The sequence below is a fragment of the Gorilla gorilla genome, chromosome 10 (assembly GCF_029281585.2).
Source record: "Gorilla gorilla gorilla isolate KB3781 chromosome 10, NHGRI_mGorGor1-v2.1_pri, whole genome shotgun sequence".
Lineage (NCBI taxonomy): Eukaryota > Metazoa > Chordata > Mammalia > Primates > Hominidae > Gorilla > Gorilla gorilla.
This window is the reverse complement of record NC_073234.2, coordinates 74,146,036-74,172,886: the sequence shown is the minus strand read 5'-3', so window position 1 is coordinate 74,172,886 and position 26,851 is coordinate 74,146,036. Positions and strand designations below refer to the sequence as shown.

Here is a 26,851-nt window from a genome sequence, read left to right as displayed (position 1 = left end):
TTATATTTCTTTATATTTAAAGTCTCTATTAACAGCACGTAATTAGGACTTAAAAAACTAATCTGATGATCTCTGGCTCTTATCAGTGTTTATTGCATTTTTACTTAATGTAATTTTAAAAAGTTATTTAAAAAATTGTTTTATTTTAGTAGCTTTAGGGGTACAAGTGGCTTTGGTTACATGGATGAATTGTATAGCGGAAGTCTGAGATTTTGGGGCTCCTGTCACCTGAATAGTGAACATTGTACCTAATAGGTAGTTTCTCATCCTTACCTCCCTCTCACTCTCCCTGCTTCTGAGTCTCCACTGTCCATTATACCACTCTATATGCCTTTGCATACCCATGGCTTAGCTCCAATTTATGCAATACTTAATCCGATTATTTATATGCTTCAGTTTAATTCTACCACCTTGGCTATTGATTTTTCTTTCTCCTATGTGTCTATTGTTCCTTCATTACTGCCTTTGGATTTAATAAAATCCAGGCTGAGGCTGGAGGGTTGTATGAGCCCAGGTATTCAAGACCAGCCAACTGGCAACATAGTGAGACCTTGTCTCAAAAAACAAACAAAAAGTAAAGATTCCGTGAATTCGTATTCTCTACAACACTTGGCTGTGTCAATTTTTTTCACTAATTGGGTATAAAACATTATCACATTCCTTTAGATTCCTCATTTATTAATGATATTAAGCACCTCTTCATATTTTTATTGGTTGAAAACATTTCTTCTGCCAAATGATTGTTCATATCCTCATGCCTCCTATTTTTTCATTGATTTCTAGGAATTCTACACTTGGAATACCACTGAACTGGACCACTTATATTTGACTACTTCTGACTTATTAGAGAAATCTTTGGCCTTTGATTCTATCACCAGTACCTGGCTACCTGTTTAATTTGGAAAGCCTTCCAAATTGGGCCCCCTTATCCTACTCCATTTTTCCTCTTAGCACCTACCACCTTCGCCATGTTACATACGTGTTTATTACTTGTATGTACTGTCTTTCCCTTACTGGTACATGTAGATTGCTACATGATAAATATAGAGATTAAGAGTTAGCATTTTGAACTTTCAAAGCAATTTAAACATTGTCATAATATTTTTATTAAATGATGGGATTGGTCTCCAATGAACTGGAAACTTTTTTTAAGAACTAGTTCTTCACTACTTTGAAAAGCATGGTGTAGATTGTCTCATACCTTCATGTAATAGCATTTGAAAGGCTCATTGAACAGAACAGAGAAGAACTCGATAACTATTATACCTATCAGACTTGAAAAAGTGTTCATGCTCTACACAAAATATAGTTGCTAACAAAGACGAATATTTTTTTCTAATTTAGTGAGATGACATGTATTTCTAATATGGGCATTACTTTGTGTTATTGGTATTCCCATGTTTATAGTTGAGCCTGGTATGTGTCCCTTTGTTTTATGTATACACATACATAAATGTATCTATACAAAATACTTTTTTAAAATTATACTTTAAGTTCTAGGGTACATGTGCACAACATGCAGGTTAGTTACATAGGTATACATGTGCCATATTGGTTTGCTGCACCCATCAACTCGTCATTTACATGAGGTATTTGTCCTAATGCTCTCCCTCCCCCAGGCCCCCACCCCCGACAGGCCCCAGTGTGTGATGTTCCCCGCCCTATGTCCAAGTGTTCTCATTGTTCAGTTCCCACCTATGAGTGAGAACATGCAGTGTTTGGTTTTCTGTCCTAGTGATAGTTTGCTGAGAACGATGGTTTCCAGCTTCATCCATGTCCCTGCAAAGGACATGAACTCATCCTTTTTTATGGCTGCATAGTATTCTATGGTGTATATATGCCACATTTGCTTAATCCAGTCTATCATTGATGGACATTTGGGTTCATTCCAAGTCTTTGCTATTGTGAATAGTGCTGCAGTAAACATACGTGTGCATGTGTCTTTATAGTAGCATGATTTATAATCCGTTGGGTATATACCCAGTAATGGGATCACTGGGTCAAATAGTATTTCTGGTTCTAGATCCCTGAGGAATCGCCACACTGTCTTCCACAATGGTTGAACTAATTTACACTCCCACCAATAGTGTAAAAGCATTCCTATTTCTCCACATCCTCTCCATTGTCTGTTGTTTCCTGACTTTTTAGTGATCGCCATTCTAACTGGTGTGGGATGGTATCTCATTGTGGTTTTGATTTGCATTTCTCTGATCAGTAATGATGAGCGTTTTTTCATGTGTCCGTTGGCTGCATAAATGTCTTCTTTTGAGAAGTGTCTGTTCATATCCTTTGCTCACTTTTTGATTGGGTTTTTTTTTTTCTTGTAAATTTGTTTAAGTTCTTTGTAGAGTCGGGATATTAGCCCTTTGTCAGATGGGTAGATTGCAAAAATTTTCTCCCTTTTGTAGGTTGCCTGTTTACTCTGATGGTAGTTTCTTTTGCTGTGCAGCAGCTCTTTAGTTTAATTAGATCCCATTTGCCTATTTTCGCTTTTGTTGCCATTGCTTTTGGTGTTTTAGTCATGAAGTCCTTACCCATGCCTATGTCCTGAATAGTATTGCCTAGGTTTTCTTCTAGGGTTTTTATGGTTTTAGGTCTAACATTTAAGTCTTTAATCCATCTTGAATTAATTTTTGTATAAGGTGTAAGGAAGGGATCCAGTTTCAGCTTCCTACATATGGCTAGCCAGTTTTCCCAGCACCATTTATTAAATAGGGAATCCTTTCCCCATTTCTTGTTTTTGTCAGGTTTGCCAAAGATCAGATGGTTGTATGTGTGTGGTGTTATTTCTGAGGCCTCTGTTCTGTTCCATTGGTCTATATCTCTGTTTTGGTACCAGTACCATGCTGTTTTGGTTACTGTAGCCTTGTAGTAGTTTGAAGTCGGGTAGAGTGATGTCTCCAGCTTTGTTCTTTTTGCTTAGGATTGTCTTGGCAATGCGGGCTCTTTTTTTGGTTCCATATGAACTTTAAAGTAGTTTTTTTCCAATTCTGTGAAGAAAGTCATTGGTAGCTTGATGGGGATGACATTGAATCTATAAATTACCTTGGACAGTATGTCCATTTTCATGATATTGATTCTTCCTATCCATGAGCATGGAATGTTCTTCCATTTGTTTGTGTCTTCTTTTATTTCATTGAGCAGTGGTTTGTAGTTCTTCTTGAAGAGGTCCTTCACATCCCTTGTAAGTTGAATTCCTAGGTATTTTATTCTCTTTTTAGCAATTGTAAATGCTGAGTCCACTCATGATTTGGCTCTCTGTCTGTTATTAGTGTATAGGAATGCTTGTGATTTTTGCACATTGATTTTGTATCCTGAGACTTTGCTGAAGTTGCTTATCAGCTTAAGGAGATTTTGGGCTGAGACGATGGGGTTTTCTAAGTATACAATCCTGTCATCTGCAAACATGGACAATTTGACTTCCTCTTTTCCTAATTGAATACCCTTTATTTCTTTCTCTTGCCTGATTGCTCTGGCCAGAACTTCCAACACTATATTGAGTAAGAGTGGTGAGAGAGGGTGTCCTTGTCTTCTGCCAGTTTTCAAAGGAAATGCTTCCAGTTTTTGCCCATTCAGTATGATATTGGCTGTGTGTTTGTCATTAATAGCTCTTATTATTTTGAGATACGTTCCATCAATATCTAGTTTATTGAGACTTTTAGCATGAAGCATTGTTGAATTTTATCGAAGGCCTTTTCTGCATCTATTGAGATAATCATGTGGTTTTTGTTGTTGATTCTGTTTTTGTTATGGATTACATTTATTGATTTGCATATGTTGAACCAGCCTTGCATCCCTGGGATGATGCCAACTTGATAGTGGTGGACAAGCTTTTTGATGCACTGCTGGATTCGGTTTGCCAGTATTTTATTGAGGATTTTTGCATCAATGTTCATCAGGGATATTGGTCTAAAATTCTCTTTTTTTTGTTGTGTTTCTGCCAGGCTTTGGTATCAGGATGGTGCTGGCCTCATAAAATGAGTTAGGGAGGACTCTCTCTTTTTCTATTGATTGAAATAGTTTCAGAAGGAATGGTACCAGCTCTTCTGTGTACCTCTGGTAGAATTCGGCTGTGAATCCATCTGGTCCTGGACTTTTTTTGGTTGATAAGCTATTAATTATTGCCTCAATTTCAGAGCCTGTTATTGGCCTATTCAGAGATTCAACTTCTTCCTGGTTTAGTCTTGGGAGGGTGTATGTGTTGAGGAATTTATCCATTTCTTCTAGATTTTCTAGTTTATTTGCGTAGAGATGTTTATAGCATTCTCTGATGGTAGTTTGTATTTCAGTGGGATCGGTGGTGATATCCCCTTTATCATTTTTTATTGCATCTATTTGATTCTTCTCTCTTTTCTTCTTTATTAGTCTTGCTAGTGGTCTATCAATTTTGTTGATCTTTTCAAAAAACCAGCTCCTGGATTCATTGATTTTTGATGGGTTTTTTATGTCTTTATCTCCTTTGGTTCTTCTCTGCTCTTAGTTATTTCTTGCCTTCTGCTAGCTTTTGAATTTGTTTTCTCTTGCTTCTCTAGTTCTTTTAATTGTGATGTTAGAGTGTTAATTTTAGATCTTTCTTGCTTTCTCTTCTGGGCATTTAGTGCTGTAAATTTCCCTCTACACACTGCTTTAAATGTGTCCCAGAGATTCTGGTACATTGTGTCTTTGTTCTCATTGGTTTCAAAGAACATCTTCATTTCTGCCTTCATTTCGTTATTTACCCAGTAGTCATTCAGGAGCCAGTTGTTCAGCTTCCTTGTAGTTGTGCAGTTTTGAGTGAGTTTCTTAATCCTGAGTTCTAGTTTGATTGCACTGTGGTCTGAGAGACAGTTTGTTGTGATTTCTGTTCTTTTACATTTGCTGAGGAGTGCTTTACTTCCAATTATGTGATTAATTTTAGAATATGGGCAATGTGGTGCTCAGAAGAATGTATATTCTGTTGATTTGTGGTGGAGAGTTCTGTAGATGTCTATTAGGTCTTCTTGGTGCAGAGCTGAAGTCCTGCATATCCTTTTTAACCTTCTGTCTCCTTGATCTGTCTAATGTTGACAGTGGGGTGTTAAAGTCTCCCACTATTATTGTGTGGGAGTTCAAGTCTCTTTATAAGTCTCTAAGAACTTGCTTTATGAATCTGGGTGCTCCTGTGTTGGGTGCATATATATTTAGGATAGTTAGCTCTTCTTGTTGAGTTGTTCCTTTTACCATTATGTAATGGCCTTCTTTGTCTCTTTTGATCTTTGTAGGTTTAAAGTCTGTTTTATCAGAGACTAGGATTGCAACCCCTGTTTTTTTTTTTGCTTTCCATTTGCTTGGTAGATCTTCCTCCCTCCCTTTATTTTGAGCCTATGTGTGTCTCTGCACGTGAGATGGGTCTCCTGAATACAGCACCCTGATGGGTCTTGACTCATTATCCAGTTTGCCAGTCTGTGTCTTCTAATTGGGGCATTTAGCCAATTTACATTTAAGGTTAATATTGTTATGTGAGAATTTGACCCTGTCCTTATGATGTTCCCTGGTTATTTTGCCCGTTAATTGATGCAGTTTCTTCCTAGCATTGATGGTCTTTATAATTTGGCATGCTTTTGTAGTGGCTGGTACTGGTTGTTCTTTTCCATGTTTAGTGCTTCCTTCAGGAGCTCTTGTAAGGCAGGCCTGGTGGTGACGAAATCTCTCAGCATTTGCTTGTCTGTAAAGGATTTTATTTTTCCTTCACTTATGAAGCTTAGTTTGGCTGGATATGAAATTCTGGGTTGAAAATTCTTTTCTTTAAGAATGTTGAATATTGGCCCCCACCCTCTTCTGGCTTGTAGGGTTTCTGCCAAGAGATCAGCTGTTAGTCTGATGGGCTTCCCTTTGTGGGTAACCCAACCTTTCTCTCTGGCTGCCCTTAACATTTTTTCCTTCATTTCAACTTTGGTGAATCTGACAATTATGTGTCTTGGAGTTGCTCTTCTCGAGGAGTATTTTTGTGGCGTTCTCTGTATTTCCTGAATTTGAATGTTGGCCTGCCTTGCTAGGTTGGGGAAATTCTTCTGGATAGTATCCTGCAGAGTGTTTTCCAACTTGGTTCCATTCTCCCCATCACTTTCAGGTACACCAATCAAACGTAGATTTGGTCTTTTCACATAGTCCCATATTTCTTGGAGGCTTTGTTTGTTTCTTTTTACTTTAGAGTTTCTTTTCCGTTTCTTTTTACTTTGTTCGTTTCTTTTTACTTTAGAGTTTTTAGAGAAAAAAACTCTAAACTTGTCTTCTCGCTTTATTTCATTAATTTGATCTTTAATCACTGATACCCTTCCTTCCACTTGATGGAATTGGCTATTGAAGCTTATGCATCCATCACGAAGTTCTCATGCCATGGTTTTCAGCTCCTTCAGGTCATTTAAGGTCTTCCCTACACTCCTTATTCTAGTTAGCCATTTGTCTAACCTTTTTTCAAGGTTTTTACCTTCTTTGTGATGGGTTAGAACATGTTCCTTTAGCTCAAAGAAGTTTGTTATTACCAGCCTTCTGAAGTCTATTTCTGTCAACTCATCAAAGTCATTCTTTGTTCTGTTGCTGGCGAGGAGCTATGATCCTTTGGAGGAGAAGAGGTGCTCTGGTTTTTAGAATTTTCAGCTTTTCTGCTCTGGTTTCTCCCCATCTTTGTGGTTTTATCTACCTTTGGTCTTTCATGTTGGTGACCTACAGATGGTGTTTTTGTGTAGATGTCCTTTTTGTTGATGTTGATGCTATTCCTTTGTGTTTGTTAGTTTTCCTTCTAAGAGTCAGGTCCCTCAGCTGCAGGTCTGTTGGAGTTTGCTGGAGGTCCACTCCAGACCCTGTTTGCCTGGGTATCACCAGCAGAGGGTGCAGAACTGCAATTATTGCAGAACAGCAAATATTGGTACCTGATCCTTCCTCTGGAAGCTTCATCCCAGAGGGGCACCCATCTGTATGAGGTGTCTGTCAGCTCCTACTGGGAGATGTCTTCCAGTTAGGCTACATGGAGGTCAGCGACCCACTTGAGGAGGCAGTCTGTCCATTCTCAGAGCTCAAGCACCATGCTGGGAGAGCCCCTGCTCTCTTCAGAGCTTTCAGACAGGGACGTTTAAGTCTCTGGAAGTTTCTGCTGCCTTTTGTTCAGCTATGCCCTGCCCCCAGGGGTGTAGTCTATAGAGGCAGTAGGCCTTGCTGAGCTGCAGTGGGCTCTGCCCAGTTCAAGCTTCCCTTGGCTACTTTTGTTTACCTACTCAAGCCTCAGCAATGGCAGACGCGCCTCCCCCAGCCAGGCTACAGCCTTGCAGGTCAATCTCAGACTGCTGCTAGCCAGTGAGCAAGGCTCCGTGAGCATGGGACCCACCAATCCAGGTACGAGAGGGAATCTCCTGGTCTACTGGTTGCTAAGACCGTGGGAAAAGCACAGTATTTGTGCGAGAGTGTCCCGTTTTTCCAGGTACAGTCTGTCATGGCTTCTCTTGGCTAGGAAAGGGAAATCCCCTGACCCCTTGCACTTCCCGGGTGAGGCGATGCCCAGCCCTGCTTTGGCTCACCCTCCATGGGCTGCACCCACTATCCAACCAGTCCCAATGAGATGAACCAGGTACCTTAGTTGGAAATGCAGAAATCACCCGTCTTCTGCATTGATCATGCTGGGAGCTGCAGACAGAGCTGTTCCTATTCTGCCTTCTTGGAACGGAACTGCAAAATACTTTTTAAATGAAAGAGAATGCAAGCCCCTTAATTATGTAATTCAGCTTGATCCTTTATGCTCTCAGTTTTCATGTTTTGAGTTTCCCATACTGGAGTGTGGTTATTAAATGTGTGTCCTACTTCTTTGGATGGTGCACTGGCTGAGTGTGTGAGTAAATTTTTTAGAATGACCTAGGTTCATAACCTAACTTGTTGATTCCTTGTTTTCTGGGTAACTGTAGACACATAAATTGAGTATTTTCATGCTGTAGTATTTCCACAATAAATGGTGGTGATATTTTTCACCTTTGGAAGTCAGTAAAGTTCTGGAAAATCCTTAGGTGAAATGACTTTAAATCAAAATAATATTTTACAACAATTATATGGCATTATGTTAGAATGAATGCATAATCGGAAACTCATCCAAGAAGCTCGTACGAGAACTATAAACATATTTGTGAAAATAAAGTGGTGAGATTTGGCTGCTTAGAAACAGAGGGCAAAAGTTTCTGTGAAACAGCATGTGCCCTTTATTCCCCAGGTGTTTGCTCTATCACAGTATATATAACATAGTAAGAGCTTTATTCTGGTGCTTAGTCTGGTACCTGAAATGCATTAGTGAATGTTGAAAATCACATTATCTTGACTTTTTCCTGTCAATGACCAAATTTTTTGCAAGCATTATCTCAGTATAGTTTTTAACAGTAAACCAATGTGTAGATTGTGACATAATTTCAGCCTCAATTCGTCTTCACATAGGATCAGGTAAACAGAAATTATGTATTATAGTGGAAGTCAGACAGACCCAGGTTAGAAACTGAATTTGGCTATATTTACTTTCCTGTGTTTTCATGCAAAAATCAAACATCTTTGATCCCCATTTATAAAATGGAGATGAATTTACACATTTTATAGAGCTGTTGACTAAGGATTATGGATAATTTATGTAAATGTGTAGGAAACACTATAGGCACTCAGTATGTGATAGCTATGGCTCCACTACAAAATGTTTAGTATCAGCAGGGGTGTATGTGTGTGTTTGTGTGTGTGTATATGTACATTTAGTATATGTGTTAGTGAATCCTTTTCTTAGACAAGTCTTAAGCCCTTATACAGAAAGAAAAAAAAAACAAAAGAGAACAGAGATTGGGTGAGGCTGGTAAAGGGAGAAAGGAGTCTTGTCTGGCCAGTGCTTGTCACGGCCCTCAGCAAGCTTCCATGGCCATCCCTGTTGCCCTTTACAGAGGTCTAGAGTTCTAGAGAACAGCATGGAAACCATGCTAGTGGATTTTAAACACCTCAAGTGCAAGAATGGAATCTTCTTTATTAATTGATATAGGTATCGCATGTGGTCTTGTGCTACAATAGGTGATTGGCCACAGCTTGCTACTCCACTACTGAAGTTTTTGCTCCATATTTGACTACACAGCACAGTTATCATTTGAAGGTGAATTAGGAAACCCACTAGCAAGCCTATGTCATTAATGGATGTAATGATAACATCATTTTTTTTCAGATCTGGGTTGGAATTTGCCCCTGACAAATAAGAAAATGATGAGTGATGCAAGTGATATATTGGCTGCAACGTTGGAGCAGATGGATGGTATCATAGCAGGTGATCTGCATCCTGTGAAAGACAGAATCACAACATTTACTCTGCTCATTTGGCTTTTTCACTACAACTTTCATATTATCTTTTCACTTTATTTTCAGTTTTTAGCCCTATGCCTTTTGCTTCCCTGTAATTTCATCTTTGTTCCTCTTCTCCATTTTCTACCAGCATTATTCTCAAACATTATTTTAAAATATCAAAAATTCCAGTTCCATCCTAGATTTCTAATCAAGGAAAAAGAATCTGCATCTCAGGTGATTCTGGTGTAGGTGGTCTGTGGACCATACTTTGAGAGACATTTCTCTATCCAGTGAACATGAATGTTCTGATCTGTTTCCTTGAATTCAAAATTCACTTTCCACCAATGACTCTCATGTCTGTTTTTTTTTGAAGAGAGTAGGTCTTGCTCTGTTTCTCAAGCTGGAGTGCAGTGGCTATTTACAGGCATGATTGCCTGTGAATAACATGCATAGTGCAGCCTTGAAATGCTGTGCTCAAGCAATCTTCCAACCTCAAGTACCTGCGATTACAGGCACGTGCCACTGCACCCAACTTATTCACATTTATTTACCTTCCTAATTCTTTGCTAAGCTTCCAGTCCCTATCTCTAATTTCTAACCAGATATCTCTCTGGAAATGTCCTATAGGCACATCAGTATAATCATTTAACACATTGAGCTCATTATCTTTCCTTGGAATTTACTCTAATAGGCTTTATCTGAGTTCATTTCATAACCCTTCATCCACAGTTTTTCTAAGCCAGAATTTCCAGTATTGGTCCGGAATGGACCAGCTCTAATATTTGTATTTTCTGATCTGCCGCTTTCTTATTCATGATCTCCACGAGGCCAGCACACCTCACACCAAAGCCCACCCAGCTCTTCTTCTTTCTATACCCCATGATTGGCCTCCTTGTTAGGAACTGGACCATGGATATTTACCATCAACTACATGGTTTTAATTTTTACACCATGTAAATCTGACTTGGAGAGATTTATGTGATTGAATTTTATTTTTTCTGTTTCTTTTGATTGTTCCTTACTGTGACTAGGTTTACCACCTTCCCCTTTGGTGTTTTATATAACATAAATTCCATTGCTTTCTCTGTGATTTTGTTCAACTTAGGTTCTAAGGCCCTGGAATATTCCAGTGGGATTTTTGGTTGCCAATCTCCCACCTCTCCATCCATGGGAAGTTTGTGAGCCCTGCACCTTATGGAAGACCTGCGTGGATTATTAGAGATGATGGAAACAGATGAGAAAGAAGACTTGAGCTGCCAGTTCCCAGATTCAACAGTAGAAATGCTAATTGAATGGTTTCAAAGTCAAATGGTAGGTGTCTGCCTGTTACAAATTCTGTATTATGAATCTTTTGTTGCTTATTCCAAAATTTAGAACATAGAATAGCTGATTAGAACAAAAAAAAGTATAGGGCGACAGATGTGCTCTATTTTATTCCTTAAGATATCTTAATTTTCTTTCGACTCTAAGAATAACTTTTTAAAAAGTGCTATTAGTGTACATTTTGTAAATACCAACAACAGGTCACCTGATTCTGCCCATAAAAACAGACTGGCTTTTAGATTGTGCCTGAATGACCTACTGTGGCTTAAATCAAATAGTCCTTTAAGGGAAAGAATCTTGCACATAATTGATGATTTCTCAGTCATATTGGGTTATTCACTATAAAGGACTCAATAGCAATTCTAAATGGAAAGCATAATGAAAGACATTCAAAAGCCACAGGGGTTAAGTATTTGACCTGAAGTGCCATCTGGTGGTTTATTTCAATCATTTCAGTTCCAGTTCTTGAATTAAATTGGGGAATTGGGCCTTTAACCCATTTATGCGTAGTGTTCCATTATTGGAACGCTAAGCTTGTGGGAGTTACTTATATCCTACTGCTCAATGTCATCGCCCAGTTCTGATTTTTCACAAAAAATTAGCAACCTCCAGCATAAATGGGTTAATGGTGTTACTCACTAAACAACGAGGCCTCTTTCTAGGCATCCTTCTCAAAAATTGATGATGTGGCAGAGCTACCCTTTGTCTCGATACAGTGGTAAATACCATGCTTTTAATCTGTGATGGACACATAAAATCTAAATAGTGTCACAAAAACAGATTCAGTGGAGGACAGAGGAAAGGAGATATTTTGTGCTTAAAGGATATTCAGTTTTCAGTAAGATGCACTAATATGCTTATGAGTTAACTGTGTTTATATAAAAACTAATGAGAATCGTATGAAAGAATCGTGATCTACTTTTGGATCTGTGGTAGACATGAAAACTGCTTGCTTTGGGAACCTTAAGAGTACATCCTACAGCTAAAACATTTTCATATGATGTGACGCAAATATTAGAGCTGCCAGCCAGTCCTGTGCTGAATTCTCTGTGTTCCCACCTGGTTTACCTCCGCGTTTCTGAGAGCGAATAGTACAATCTGTCCTTTAGTGGGGGTGCAGCTACACAAACTGGAGTTATTTTACTTGTTAAAACACATAATGCCTTACTATTATACTTTATATTTGCTCTACAGATTTCTCCTCCAGAGATTTAAGGGTCCAGGTTTGCTGATTTCTTTGGGGATTGCTTCATGCTCTGTACTTGGTGTTTCCTGACATATTCCTTAGTCTATTTCAATGTCCTATCTCACCCCTTCTTTACTCCATGTTCTTCTGACCATTTAGCATGCAGTGAAAAAGGAATTTACTATTGTTAGAAGAACGTATTTCTATCCCACACCCAGAGGCCACCAATGGCAATAGTAGCCTAAGCGTACCTGTAGTTCAGTTTTTGACATGTGTCTAAAACATGTCCATTAACATGTGCTTAATCTGTTCTGTGAAAGTATTTCCAGAAATGATAAAAAGTAATGATGGTTACATCTGAATATAAGTTAGATCATGACACTCACTCCTTTTTTCAAAAACTACCAATGGCATCACATCTTACTCAGAGTAAAAACCACAGTGCTTACTGTGGGCTGCAAGGCCTCGTAGGATTTGCTCCCCATGACTTTCTGACTTCATCTCTTGTCACACGTCTCCTTATTCGCTCCACGCCAAGCACAGTGGCTTTTTCACTGATTCTTAAACATGCCAGGTACACTGGCCTCAGAGCCTTTGCACTGGCTTTTCCAGGCACTAGCTTTTCACTCTGCCTGGAAAGCTCTTTCCCTAGCTATTTGCATGGCTAGCTCCCTCACATTCTTCTGGTATTTACTCAAAAGTTGTGATCTCAGTTAGGCCTTGTATCACCACCCTAACTAAAATTATACCCATTTATTCTTTGTCGTACATCTCCCTGCTTTATTTTGTTCTTAGCACTCACCACTTTCTTAGTGCAATGTATTTGTAATGTTTATATCGTTTATTTTCTGTCTTTTCAACTGGAATGTAAGCATCATGAATCCAATTTTTGCCATTATTTTTAAAAATTTACTGTATCCCTGGTGCTTAGAAGAATGCCTGGCTCAGTAGTTATATTTGTAATGAATGATGCTCCATGAATGATAAAGTGGATTGCATGTTTGAATGAATGGAAGTTGTTTTAAATTTATTCCTTGGATGGGTAATGGCTTGTTGATCTGTGTTTTCAGTTGCTTTCTCTCTTACTATTTGACATTTTAACTTTGAGAATCCACAAAATGACAAATATTTTACAGAACTAATGAAGATTCGGTTTTTATCCTAAAAGTAACAATAACAAAATAAACTAGATGTAGATCCAGAGAGATAAGGGACTTTTGTTGCTGTTGCTAAATTTATTTATATCTATCTAACTTATCTATATGAATTCCTCACCTTGACGCCAACCTTCCAAATTAAGTGTGTTTTCTCAAGCACACAGAGAATGACAGGATGAAAGAAGAAAAACAGCAAAAGGCAAAAAGAGCAGGACTGGCTGTTTGGAACCATAAAAGCATAGGTGTGAAATTGAGTTGTCACCACACACCTACCATGATAGACTTTATTTTAGAACCAAAAAGGAACTTGGGCCAGCATTGGGAATCCAACAAGTAGAAGATTATATGCTTATAATTTAGTGATTTGCTGATAATATTAGATTTTTCCAGTTTAATATTTCAGAAGTTGGGCTGTGTTTTATGATCTTAAAATGGGGATGTGTATACATTTTAGCTCAGATCCATCCTCCCTTCCTCTCTCCCTTCTTTCCTTTTTTTATTAATAAGATACTTAGAATAGTCAAATTTTAGAGACAGAAAATAGATTGGTAACTGCCAGGAGCTGAGGGGAGCAGGGAATGGGAAGATAATACTTATTGTGCATAGAATTTCAGTTTTGCAAGATGAAAAGAGTTATTTACATGGACGATGGTGATGGCTGCAAAACAATCTAAATGTGCTTACTACCACTGAACTATACACTTTAAAATGGTTAAGATGGTAAATTTTACATATATATTTTAACAAAATAAAAAATTAAAGTTGATGGCATCTTAGAATTTAAGGAACACAGAATCCTAGCAAATTCCCTCTTCATACTGAACATGGGAAAACTGCCCAAATAAAAGAGATTATGATGTTTTAAAAAAGAAAGCAGTGAATGATAAGGCAGGATTGTATCTGCGCAGTTTCAAATGCAGTCTGTAGTGACAGCAGACCTGAATTTTAACGTTGGCCCTAACTCTTCAAAGCTTGTATGACCTTGTGAAAATGTCTGAAGCTCTGTGTCTTGGTTTTGTCATCTGTAAAATGGGGATGATTATTACTGCCACTTAGGATTGTAAGGATCCTATGAACTAATGTATGCTGAGGGCTTATGAATACACCTGGAAAAAAGGCTATTCAGAAAGGTAATACTGAAGAGTAGAGCGGAGAGAATAGAGGGAAAATGTTTAACAGCATCCCTTTGCAATGAGGGAAAGAGAATTAGATCCAGTTACAAGGGGAATAAAGTTACAAACTACCCATACATAGTTCATTTCTTGTGACAAAAGAGTGCAAACGTTTCTCAGACTGAAGAGAAGCTTCTGGAATATTTTAGAAAAACTTAAATTCAAAAATTTTTAGAAATTATTACGTATCTGTTAATAATAACAGATATATAATTATGGTTCCATTCATGTTTAATGATGGCCAACTTGAGAGGCCCTGTACTTTAAGATGGATACTAACCTTTTCATTAGTGCAACTGGGCATTTGCAGTTCAAATTATCATTTTGCCTGGGCCAGGGAGATCCCCTGGTTTCTTCTAGGATGCAGTTATTTCTTTACTACTAATTGCTCCTGCCTGTTTGTTTCATATGATCAGACACTGAATGTGATAAAATACCAACACTAGTAGCCTGTTACCGTGAAGGGACATTAAATCTATAAGAATGAATTTATTAGTGTAGCTCTAGGCTTCTGGAAATGAGCAAATTTCTTTTAAAATTCAGAAGTGTGTCTCCTGTGGTTAAAAAAAACTGTAGACTATGACATATTTGTTTAATTACTGAGGCTGAATTTTCTGTTTTGATTGTGAGATATTATAATGTGTGAACACAGATATTAAAAATGGAGAATTACTTGCTTTATGAAGCTCCGATGTAAGAAAGCAAATGTAAAAATATGTCTAATTGTTTGAGTTAAGCAAGTAGTTATTTACTTTAGGTCTAACTTGATGAGTTGCCCTAGAACATTCTTATAATGTTTTTTTAACTGAGGATCATGACCTTGATCCATGTCAGCAGGGGATCAGGTAGTGAAATCCCGAAAGTGTCTGACTATTTGGCAGTTTTAATTATGAGGCCATCTCAAAGTCAGCAGAAATTACAAGAATACAATTTTCAAAAAAGTGAGTGAAATACTAATGGTGAATACTAATGGTAGTAACACCAAAGCAGGCATCATCACCTATGAGATAGATAGAGTGTAAACAGGGGAAATGAGATGTTCTGGACTGGCTTCTGACCTGTTAAATCATCATAATATACTTCTCTCTTATTTTTACATTAAAAGTGAGATAATATTAATCCCAAATGTATATTTTTAAAAGTTACCATAAAAATAAAAATACTCATAACTTAAAAGAGTTCAGCCATGGGACATGCTCTCTGCAGGGGTGCTGGCTGTTCTCCCTGCGTCCCCGACTACCAGTCCCATGAAGCAGTCCCCGTCCTACCACCCTCCGATCCCTGCTGCTTTCTGACCAGCTTTGCTTTTCATCTGTGCCTCCAGGAAATATTTTCTCAGGCCTTGGCAAACCAGGTACATCTTAAGATTGTATCCAGTATGTGATCACGATTATCTTGAATTATGCGGTGCCTCACTGAGACATCCTAGCTAAAATTAAGGCAGTTTTCCCCTTAGGCTTCAAGTAAACTCCCATGGAAAGTGTTCACAGACACAGAAAAACAAATTGACCAAATCGGCAGAATTCTTAGTTTACAGAGGTAAAAGATGTGCTTTTCATGGAATCCTAGGCCACTGGTATTTGTTAGGATTGAATGGAAAGAGGTTTCCCTGTTCCTTTAGGAAAGTGAGTTAAGAAAGAAAAAGTGACAAGAACAATAGGGACTTTTTCTTGGTCTCATGTTATCCTTCCCAAAGTGGAAGAGAGATTCCTTCTCTAGATCTTTGTATCCTGTCACACATTGCTGGCTTTCAACAAATATTGAATAAATGAGTGAATGAAGATATTCAGTGAATGAAGTTGCTGCTGTACTGGGATAGGAGCTGGGGCTTTGCTTCTAGGGACACTGGGACCTTCTTTTTTCTCTGTCCTCTCCAAATTCAGGGGACTTAGGTGTGTACCTATGACTAGGGTAATACTATAGTCTAAACATGTACTCCCCGCTTGCCCACTGCGAAGCTCATGCCCTCATTCCACCACACCCAGTGAGAGGACAGGGGAGCGGAGTACTGCCACTGCCTGGTTGCTTGGTTTCCAGCATCACTGATGTCATGTTCTTTTACTCTTCGGACGGTAGTGGTGTAAGATGCCTTATTATGGTATCGAACTCAAATGCAATATGACTGTCCTCTTCCTGGCTGAAGGATTCAAGTCTTATCTCAATCTCTCCTCATAGTTTAGAGTCTAGTGGTGAGCAGGCATGCAGGAAATGTTTGCATGCGTGGCAGAGGTATAATTCTGAGTACAAAATGCTGTCATAGTAATTATTTATTTTGGTAACTAGAGATAATGTTTACTTAAAGGAGATTTCGTGGACTGAGCCTTACTTTTCCTTTCTTGATACTGAATGTTTAAAAACAGGATTATGAAATCAAGACTGTGCGATACTTTTAATAACTAGTTTTAAAAATAAGTATAATAATGACTGGCTGGAATGTGATGTGTGCATGTATTTGTGTATATGTAGTATTACTAATCCAGCTATGTTTTAACTTTTGTTGTCCTTAAAAAGAGGGCTGTTTTCTTTTCCCCATTTTAATTTAGGTACTTACCATTCTGAATTGGGAATCTTGCACTCAAAATTACCTTCTGTTTTATAAAATAAATAAGCATGATTGTGTCAAATCACTGCTTGTATGTTGATTTTGGATTTAGACAGGACAGCAGAGCTCAGGAAAGAACAAAGCGAAACAAAGGGGAAACAGGAAAGACAACTGTAGACCAATGCAAACCAACAGAACCCCAAAAATCAAAGGAAAACACAGCATGATGTTATAAGTAAAAGCAGCAGGTGAGACTCCTACCTTCCATAAATTAATAACTATTGAAATGGGGTGGCGGGTACATGGGGTTTCATTGTGCTCATTTCTCTACTTTAAATCTATTTGAAATTTTCTGTAATAAAAAACTTTTTAAACCTACACAAAGGAAAGATGTTAACATTTATTACATCTTTATGCTTGATTGTAATACTTGATAATTAAAAGGAAGTTGATATAAAAATAAGGCTTTCCACTTAGATGGTGAAGGGAAAAGTAGATGGTATTCTGATGTTATGTGTAGCACCTGCCATGTAGAGTCAGGGAATTCATTTTCCAGGTGAGGTTCCTGGCTAGCTCTAAGATTCTGTAATTCTATGACAGATAAAGCTTTTTAGATGTGCTTCTCCCTATCATGCCAGGAAAACCTGGCAGAGGCCATAAGTTCATTAATTAAATCAAAGTACCAATGTTATAGTTGAGTTAGATCTCCCTCCCTGATTCTGCATACACACTATTGGTTGGATACTGTACTGTTGAAATCCCCACGTTGATTCCAATTTTGACTTAGCTGAATTGAATGTGGTCAATCAAAGGTTGCACCATGAGCTAAAGTAGATAGGTAAAGTGACTTTGGCTGCTCTTCCATGCTTTGAAAGTCAGATTGACTCAACAAGAGTTTATACTTAAATACATTTTAAATTACATGCTCAGGATTTTATAAGCACCATGGAAGAATCAAAAGAAACGTAAGATGGTTTTGCACTGAGAAACTTAGGCTGAGTGACCAACTCACATAAAATTATTAGTCATCTACCTGAGGCAGAATATGATGAAACACTAAAGAGCACAGTTTAAGACAAGACCCAGAAGGTCAGCCCATAGATGGGGAAAGGAGAATGGCACCATGTAAAGAGGAGGAGGTAGAAATGGGTTATGAAAGACGGATTGATCTGAGAGGGAGGAGTGGGAGATGAGTGGAGTGTTGGGTACAAAACCTTGGGATAGTTGTTGTAAAGGAAAATGGAAGAAAGCTCATTAAAAGGAAGAAATGGAAAATGATAAGTAGAAATGGTGATTACAGGTCCCAGCAAAACAGGAAATCAAGGTTCCAAAGTAGAAGTGGAATGATGAGCTTTCAGGAAGGAGTTAAGAATCAGTTCTCCCAAGCCTGCAGGACGAAAGAAAGGAAAGAAATAAGAGGTAATATATATTATACTATTACGCACTGAGGAAGAAAGCATCTAAGGGAGCTCACACGAGATGGCCTTAACTATTGTCCATTACAAAGGCTCTGAGATCAGGCGGTCGGTTAGCTCAGTTGGTTAGAGCATGGTGCTGACAAAGGTTCTGAGATCACCTCCTAAACATAGTGGGAAGAGAGAGTACAGGAGGAAAAAGGAGCCAGTCTAGATAGAGGTCAACCATGGCGTGCATACCAGATTATAGAGGACACATAAATAAAGACCCACTGAGAAGCAAGAAGGGCAGATCAAAACCAAACCTGCAGTCATCTTGTATTCAACTAGTGTTTATTGAACACCTATCGTCATTCTTCCATTCAGCAGACATTTAGTTATCACCCACTGTATGTCACATGCCAAGGCAAATCTACTTGCAAAGAATGCAGAGTCTATTAGAAGAGAGAGACATGTATGCAGTCAAGTCTAACCTTAGTGCTTTCAGAGTAATGCCTGCTGTAATGAAGGTTCATGTAGATACTGTCGCTGGCATATAGCAAACAATGAGTTCAAGGAAGACCTCACAGACCAAGCCCTGATAGAGGTGGACCTTAAGGAATGGGGAAAGAAGAAAGGGTGGGAAAAGACGGTCTGTGCAGAAGGAATAAAAGTAGTGTGTGAAAGAGCATGCCATATATGGGAAGGTTTTGAGTGACCTGGTAGGTAAAACGTGGGAGTTGAAGGAAGAATAGAGACAATAGGGTATTTACCTAATGGATGTTACTGCCAACGTTCTTAATGCAAAGGAAACAAAATTGGCAGAAATATAAACACATGCGGACAAAACAGTCTTTACCTACTTAAGTTAACACAAGGATATAACATTGATCACTCTTAAATTCTGCCTTATGTTCCTATAGTGACTTTTAATATACTAAACTACCCTTGAGCATTATGAGTGCTTGTAAATATCAATACAGTATTGAGAAAAATAAATATGCTAATTTTGAGCCAATTTTCAGTATCTGTTTCTATTTGGGGCTAATTTTGGAGAACTGGTTTTGGAACACCTCACTTCCATATCATACAAAGTAGCTTGGGAGGAAACACTGCTCTCCTCTTGCTATAATTTCCTCCAACCAGAAGAAAGATCAGTTTTGTTTTGTTTTGTTTTTCTTAAGACAAGTTCTTGCTTTGTTGCCCAGCCTGGAGTGCAGTGGCGCAAACATGGCTTACTGTAGCCTCCACCTCCTGGGCTCAAGTGATCCTCCTCCCTCAGTCTCCAGAGTAACTAGGACCACAGGCGCACACCACGATGCTTGGTGTTTTTTTTGTTTTTTTGTTTGTTTGTTTGTTTTAGATGGAGTCTCACTCTGTCGCCCAGGCTGGAGTGAAGTGGCGCAATCTCGGGTCACTGCACATGCTTGGCTGTTTTTTATTTATTTATTTATTTATTTATTTATTTATTTATTTATTTATTTATTTATTTTAGTGACAGGGTCTCACCATGTTGCCTATGCTGGTCCCAAACTTCTGGGCTCAAGCAATCCTCAGCCTCCCAAAGTGCTGGAATTACAGGCGTGCACCACCACGCTTGGCCAATTTTGCTTTTTGTCCTCACTGAACAGCAGTTTTTTTTTTCCTACTTACTGAAATGTGTCTGTTTCTAAAATATTATTACTTGTATGGGATTTTAAAAACAGATGCCTGTTTTTTTCTGGTTCTAAATTTGAAGGTATTATTTTCTTTTTCAATTGAACCCTGGGTGGCCCTATCTAACACTTTTGGATTTCAACTGGCTTTTATTTCTATTGTATTTGAATGAAGAATCAGGAAATTCTATTGGGATTACATATTTTATGGTTATGTTGAGATTATGAGAGATACCACCCACACTACTGCATATATTTCAAAATGATGTTTTTAGGTTTTCTGTTCTTTGTGAGCCTCTTCATGTGTCTCTTTCATGACTTGCATATGAGACAGCTGAGGAAGAAACAATCAGTCTATACTTCCTTTGGCATTTATACCATGCATAAATATGCCCAAATATGATTTCTTTTAAAAAAAGGGTGTGGGGCATGAGGGAGGGGAAGAAATAGTAAGCATCAATATGTACAGAGCACTGATCCAGATGCTGGGGAGATTACAAAACAATTTATAGGCTCTGCTCTGGAATAGAAGGTAACATTATATGAACAAGCAAACTCGTAAGAAGTTAATAAGATCAGGACAGAAAGTGTTAAAATGCAGATAAGTGAGGCTAGTCTGCGCTACCAGGGGAAGTCACTGTGGCCTGAGTGTTTAAGCTTTTGGAGGAAGAGAGACAGACCTCAACAGCTCGGGGTGCCCCCTACACACTCACAAAGCTTTGCCTGCCCCTGGGTGTGTGTCTGCTCTCAGTGAAGAATACCAGTAGCCACTGTTCCTTGTGGGTCATTATTTTCTGCTTGTTAATAAATGTTTAGTTTGGCAAAAACATGCTTATATGCTTAACATGCCTGTCTTACTTCTTTTGTGGTAAATGAACCAAATTGCATTCTTGTATTTTCTGTTTGACAGTGACAGCTGTGCAGATTCAATTCAGGCCCCTTGGACTAAGGACACTTGTGATTTTCATTTATCTACAATATATCATTCTTAGAGAAGATCAGCCTTACCCATATTATTTCCTTTTTCAGACAAATGGACACCTACCTGGGAACGGAGATGTGTATCAAGAAAGGCTGTCACTTTTAGAAAATGATAAAGAATCCCTCCTTCTTCAGGCAAGTGATTTTTAAATATTATTCTTTCCTTGCTGCATACAAAGAGTGTTTTAAATTGGGGTGGCAAATTCAGATTGCTTGCAACCAGACTGCTAATAGAAACCAGTTCTATTAGCAACCAGACTGCTAATAGAAATAAGCATGGTAAGCCATCTGTAACCAATAGGGAGTAGTGAGGCCTGGGGCAAAATGATGGTTTGTACACCCAGTTTAGAAGGAGCTGCCATTAATCAACCTCAGCTCTTCTGGGACCAGTCTGAATACAGATGCAATGTCATCTGATCTCACGTGCCATCTGATCTGATCTATTTTTTTTTTTTTTTTTGGAGGCAGGGTCTTCTTACATTGCCCAGGCTAGTCTTGAACTCCTAGGCCCAAGCAATCTTCCTACCTCAGTCGCCTAAGTAACTGGGATTACAGGTGTGTAGCACTACACTTGGCTGGATCTGACTTTAAAATATATTTTAATATATATCAGAAATTTAGATATACGAATATAGCATAAAATCTGCATATATGTAAGTTTATATTTCTAAATCTGAAATCTGAGTAAATATATTTAATTTTTCAATTTTAAAAATGATACCCTGTGTGAGACAAAACAAAACAGTGACTAGAACCCTCCTTGTGGGCTAAATTTGAGTTTGCTTCTTCATGATGTTTTAAATGCTTCACAAACATTTTTCTTTGGTATATTGAGCAAAATGAATTGAAGCATATTTACTGGGTGATGATTATTGAGGAAAAACTCAAAGATCTGCTATAAGCACTAGAATTGAAAGACCAGCCCAAGAGCTCCTCATGCACCTTTGAGTATATTGAGTTGCTCCCTGGCTTTGAACGCATCTGTGATCAGTATAAAGTCATAAATATAAAGTCATCTTCAGAGAGCTCATGGAACTTGAATTCCTTGAGTTCTTTTCCTTATTCTTCTTGAAGTATTGAGTTTGAATAGCTCTTGGTAATTTCTATTTGAAACATTAACTTCATTTCCTCTCTTCTTATACTATCTCCACCCTGCCCGCAAAAAAGATGTACACACTCTCTCTCATAAATGGTTGAAATGGCTTTAACCAAAAAGTATTGTACATTACTAGTCTACACAAATTTTCTCCAAAATTGTATAGGACTCCCTAAATCAAAAAGCAACATATAAATAGGAATGCAAGGGACCACTGTCTTCTTGGTACTTCTCAGATTTTTTTTTCTTTACAATCGTATGAGTGGTAGGATTATTCCTTTTTTTGTTCCATTTAGAGAAATAATTTATGCAGTTGGACCCAAATTCTTTTTCACTCATTGCAGTATTTTATTCTAAATACAGCTAAGCATGTTAACAGACCAGGTGGAGGATGAGGGAGAGAAGATTAGAGATTTGGAGTTTTGTCTTGAAGAGCACAGAGAGAAGGTGAATGCCACAGAAGAAATACTGCAGCAGGTATGTGCAGACGCCATATCCAAGATGGGATTTCCCTGCTGAACTATTTGAGATGCTGCATTTCTATGTTGTGTTTGCTCTGATGCAGCAGTAAGTTTCTTGATTCACTTAGACCAGCACATTTAAAAAAAAAATTGAGAGTAGCAGAGTCTCAAAACACATGCACACAATATAAAGTGTTTATGTAATTAGAATCTGGAACAAAATGTCAATAGGATTGTGGCTTATTTTTATTTTCTTTTTTTGCATTCAGATGGTTTCCTAACTCTCGCCTATAAGCATATGTTTTGTGATTAAGAAAAAAAGATAACAGTAAAAAGTCTAAGAATCCTATTTAAAAATGGGCGAAAGATTTGAATAGACATTTCTCAAAAGAAGACATACAAATGGCAAATAGACATATGAAAAGGTGCTCAACATCATTGATCATCAGAGAAATGCAAATCAAAACTATAATGAGATACTATCTCACCCCAGCTAAAATGGCTTTTATCCAAAAGACAGGCAGTAACAAATGCTGGCAAGGATGTGGAGAAAAGGGAACCCTTGTACACTGTTGGTGGGAATGTAAATTCATACAACTACTTTGGAGAACAGTTTGGAGGTTCCTCAAAAAACTGAAAATAGAGCTACCATATGATCCAGCAATGCCACTGCTGGATATATACCCAAAGGAAAGGAAATCAGTATATCGAAGAAATATCTGTGCTCTCGTGTTTACTGCAGCTCTGTTCACAGCCACCAAGATTTGGAAGGAACCTAAATGTCCATCAGCAAATGACTGGATAAAGAAAATGTGGTACTTATACACAATGGAGTACTATTCAGCTATAAAAAAGCATGAGATTCAGTCATTTGCAACAACATGAATGGAACTGGAGGTCATTATGTGTGACATAAGCCAAGCACAAAAAAACAAACACCTCATGTTCTCATTTGTGGGATCTAAAAATAAAACAATTGAGCTCACAGAAGTAGTGGAAGGATGGTTACCAGAGGCTGGGTAGGCTAGTGAGGGATGAAGGAAGAGGTGGAGGATGGTGGAGGGGTACAAAATAATAGTTTGAATAAGGCCTAGTATTTAGTAGCACATCAGGGTGACTATAGTTAATAATAATCTAATTGTATATTTGAAAATAGGAATATAACTGGATTGTTTGTAACACAAAGGATAAATGCTTGAGAAAATGGAGACCCCGTTTTCCATGATGTGATTATCACATACTGTATACCTGTATTGAAACATCTCATGTACCCCATAAATAGATATACTACTATGTACCCACAAAATTAAAAATTAGAAAATAAAAAAACAGAAAAAAGATAAGCACCATCTATAACACAAAGGACAGGCTCCGTAAGGTTGTGGATGGGGTATGCACTGGAGCAAAACTTTGTAGGTTTCCATTCCTGCCGTGCCTTTTTTTTCCCCTCTATGACATTAGGCAAGTTCCTAACCTCTCCGTTACTAAGTTTCCTCATCTTTTGATTAAGGATAGTAAGAATTTCTAACTGATAAGATTTTTGTGAGGATTGAAACAGTATATGTCACAACGGTTGCCTGGCATACAGCAAACATAGTATCATCATCATAATCAATGTTATCACCAGACTGAAGTATATATATATGGTTTATGCATGTGTATCTACATAACATGTCTCCCTAAGTAAACTGACATGTGTTTATTTCTGCTCAAAGGAGGGTAACTAAAGTGAATGATTTTTAATTAATTTATTTTTTATTATACTTTAAGTTTTAGGGTATATGTGCACAATGTGCAGATTTGTTACATATGTATACATGTGCCATGTTGGTGTGCTGCACCCATTAACTCATCATTTAACATTAGGTATATCTCCTAATGCTATCCCTCCCCCCGCCCCTCACCCCACAACAGGCCTGGTGTGTGATATTCCTCTTCCTGTGTCCATGTATTCTCATTATTCAATTCCCACCTATGAGTGAGAACACGCGGTGTTTGGTTTTTTGTCCTTGCCATAGTATGCTGAGAATGATGGTTTCCAGCTTCATCCATGTCCCTACAAAGGACATGAACTCATCATTTTTTATGGCTTCATAGTATTCCATGGTGTATATGTGCAACATTTTCTAAATCCAGCCTATTGTTGGACATTTGGGTTGGTTCCAAGTCTCTGCTATTGTCAATAGTGCTGCAATAAACATACGTGTGCATGTGTCTTTATAGCAGCATGTTTTATAAGCCTTTGGGTATATACCCAGTAATGGGATGGCTGGGTCAAATGGTATTTCTAGTTCTAGGTCCCTGAGGAATCGCCACACTGACTTCCACAATGGTTGAACTAGTTTACAGTCCCACCAACAGTGTAAAAGTGTTCCTATTTCTCAACATCCTCTCCAGCACCTGTTGTTTCCTGACTTTTTAATGATCGCCATTCTAACTGTATGAGATGGTATCTCATTGTGGTTTTGATATGCATTTCTCTGATGGCCAGTGATGATGAGCATTTTTTCATGTGTCTTTTGGCTGCATAAGTGTCTTCTTTTGAGAAGTGTCTGTTCATATCCTTCACCCACTTGTTGATGGGGTTGTTTTTTTTTCTTGTAAATTTGTTTGAGTTCATTGTAGATTCTGGATATTAGCCCTTTGTCAGATGAGTAGATTGCAAAAATATTTTCCCATTCTGTAGGTTGCCTGTTCACTCTGATGGTAGTTTCTTTTGCTGTGCAGAAGCTCTTTAGTTTAATTAGATCCCATTTGTCAATTTTGGCTTTTGTTGCCATTGCTTTTGGTGTTTTAGACATGAAGTCCTTGCCCATGCCTATGTCCTGAATGGTAATGCCTAGGTTTTCTTCTAGGGTTTTTATGTTTTAGGTCTAACATTTAAGTCTTTAATCCATCTTGAATTAATTTTTATATAAGGTGTAAGGAAGGGATCTAGTTTCAGCTTTCTACATATGGCTAGCCAGTTTTCCTAGCACCATTTATTAAATAGGGAATCCTTTCCCCATTTCTTGTTTTTGTCAGGTTTGTCAAAGATCAGAAGGTTGTAGATATGTGGCATTATTTCTGAGGGCTCTGTTCTGTTCCATTGATCTATGTCTCTGTTTTGGTACCAGTTACCATGCTGTTTTGGTTACTGTAGCCTTGTAGTATAGTTTGAAGTCAGGTAGCATGATGCCTCCAGCTTTGTTCTTTTGGCTTAGGATTGACTTGGCAATGAGGGCTCTTTTTTGGTTCCATATGAACTTTAGTTTTTTTCCAGTTCTGTGAAGAAAGTCATTGGTAGCCTGATGGGGATGGCATTGAATCTATAAATTACCTTGGGCAGTATGGCCATTTTCACGATATTGATTCTTCCTACCCATGAGCATGGAATGTTCTTCCATTTGTTTGTATCCTCTTTTATTTCATTGAGCAGTGGTTTGTAGTTCTCCTTGAAGAGGTCCTTCACATCCCTTGTAAGTTGGATTCCTAAGTATTTTATTCTCTTTGAAGCAATTGTGAATGGGAGTTCATTCATGATTTGGCTCTCTGTTTGTCTGTTATTGGTGTATAAGAATGCTTGTGATTTTTGCACATTGATATTGTATCCTGAGACGTTGCTGAAGTTGCCTATCAGCTTAAGGAGATTTTGGGCTGAGACGATGGGGTTTTCTAGATATACAATCATGTCATCTGCAAACAGGGACAATTTGACTTCCTCTTTTCCTAATTGAATACCCTTTATTTCCTTCTCCTGCCTTATTGCCCTGGCCAGAACTTCCAACACTATGTTGAATAGGAGTGGTGAGAGAGGGCATCCCTGTCTTGTGCCAGTTTTCAAAGGAAATGCTTCCAGTTTTTGCCCATTCAGTATGATATTGGCTGTGGGCTTGTCATAGATAGCTCTTATTATTTTGAGATATGTCCATCAATACCTAATTTATTGAGAGTTTTTAGCATGAAGGGTTGTTGAATTTTGTCAAAGGCCTTTTCTGCATCTATTGAGATAATCATGTGGTTTTTGTCTTTGATTCTGTTTATATGCTGGATTACGTTTATTGATTTGCATATGTTGAACCAGCCTTGCATCCCAGGGATGAAGCCCACTTGATCATGGTGGATAAGCTTTTTCATGTGCTGCTGGATTCGGTTTGCCAGTATTTTCTTGAGGATTTTTGCATCGATGTTCATCAGGGATATTGGTCTAAAATTCTCTTTTTTTGTTGTGTCTGTGCCAGGCTTTGGTATCAGGATGATGCTGGCCTCATAAAATGAGTTAGGGAGGATTCCCCCTTCTTCTATTGATTGGAATAGTTTCAGAAGGAATGGTACCAGCTCCTCCTTGTACCTCTGGTAGAATTCGGCTGTGAATCCATCTGGTCCTGGAGTTTTTTGGTTGGTAAGCTATTAATTATTACCTCAATTTCAGAGCCTGTTATTGGTCTATTCATTTTGTTTTATCTTATTTTTGAGATGGAGTCTCACTCTGTTGCCCAGGCTGGAGTGCAGTGGCGTGATTTCGGCTCACTGTAACCTCTGCCTCCTGGGTTCAAGCAATTCTCCTGCCTCAGCCCCTCGAGTAGCTGGGACTACAGGCACCTG

The 26,851-nt window shown here is 38.3% G+C and overlaps 1 pseudogene; it reads left to right on the top strand.

Moving 5' to 3' along the window:
• Positions 1-22,417, top strand: part of LOC109029170 (liprin-beta-1-like) — a 100,698-nt pseudogene extending 78,281 nt beyond the window's left edge.
• Positions 22,418-26,851: the final 4,434 nt, after the last annotated feature.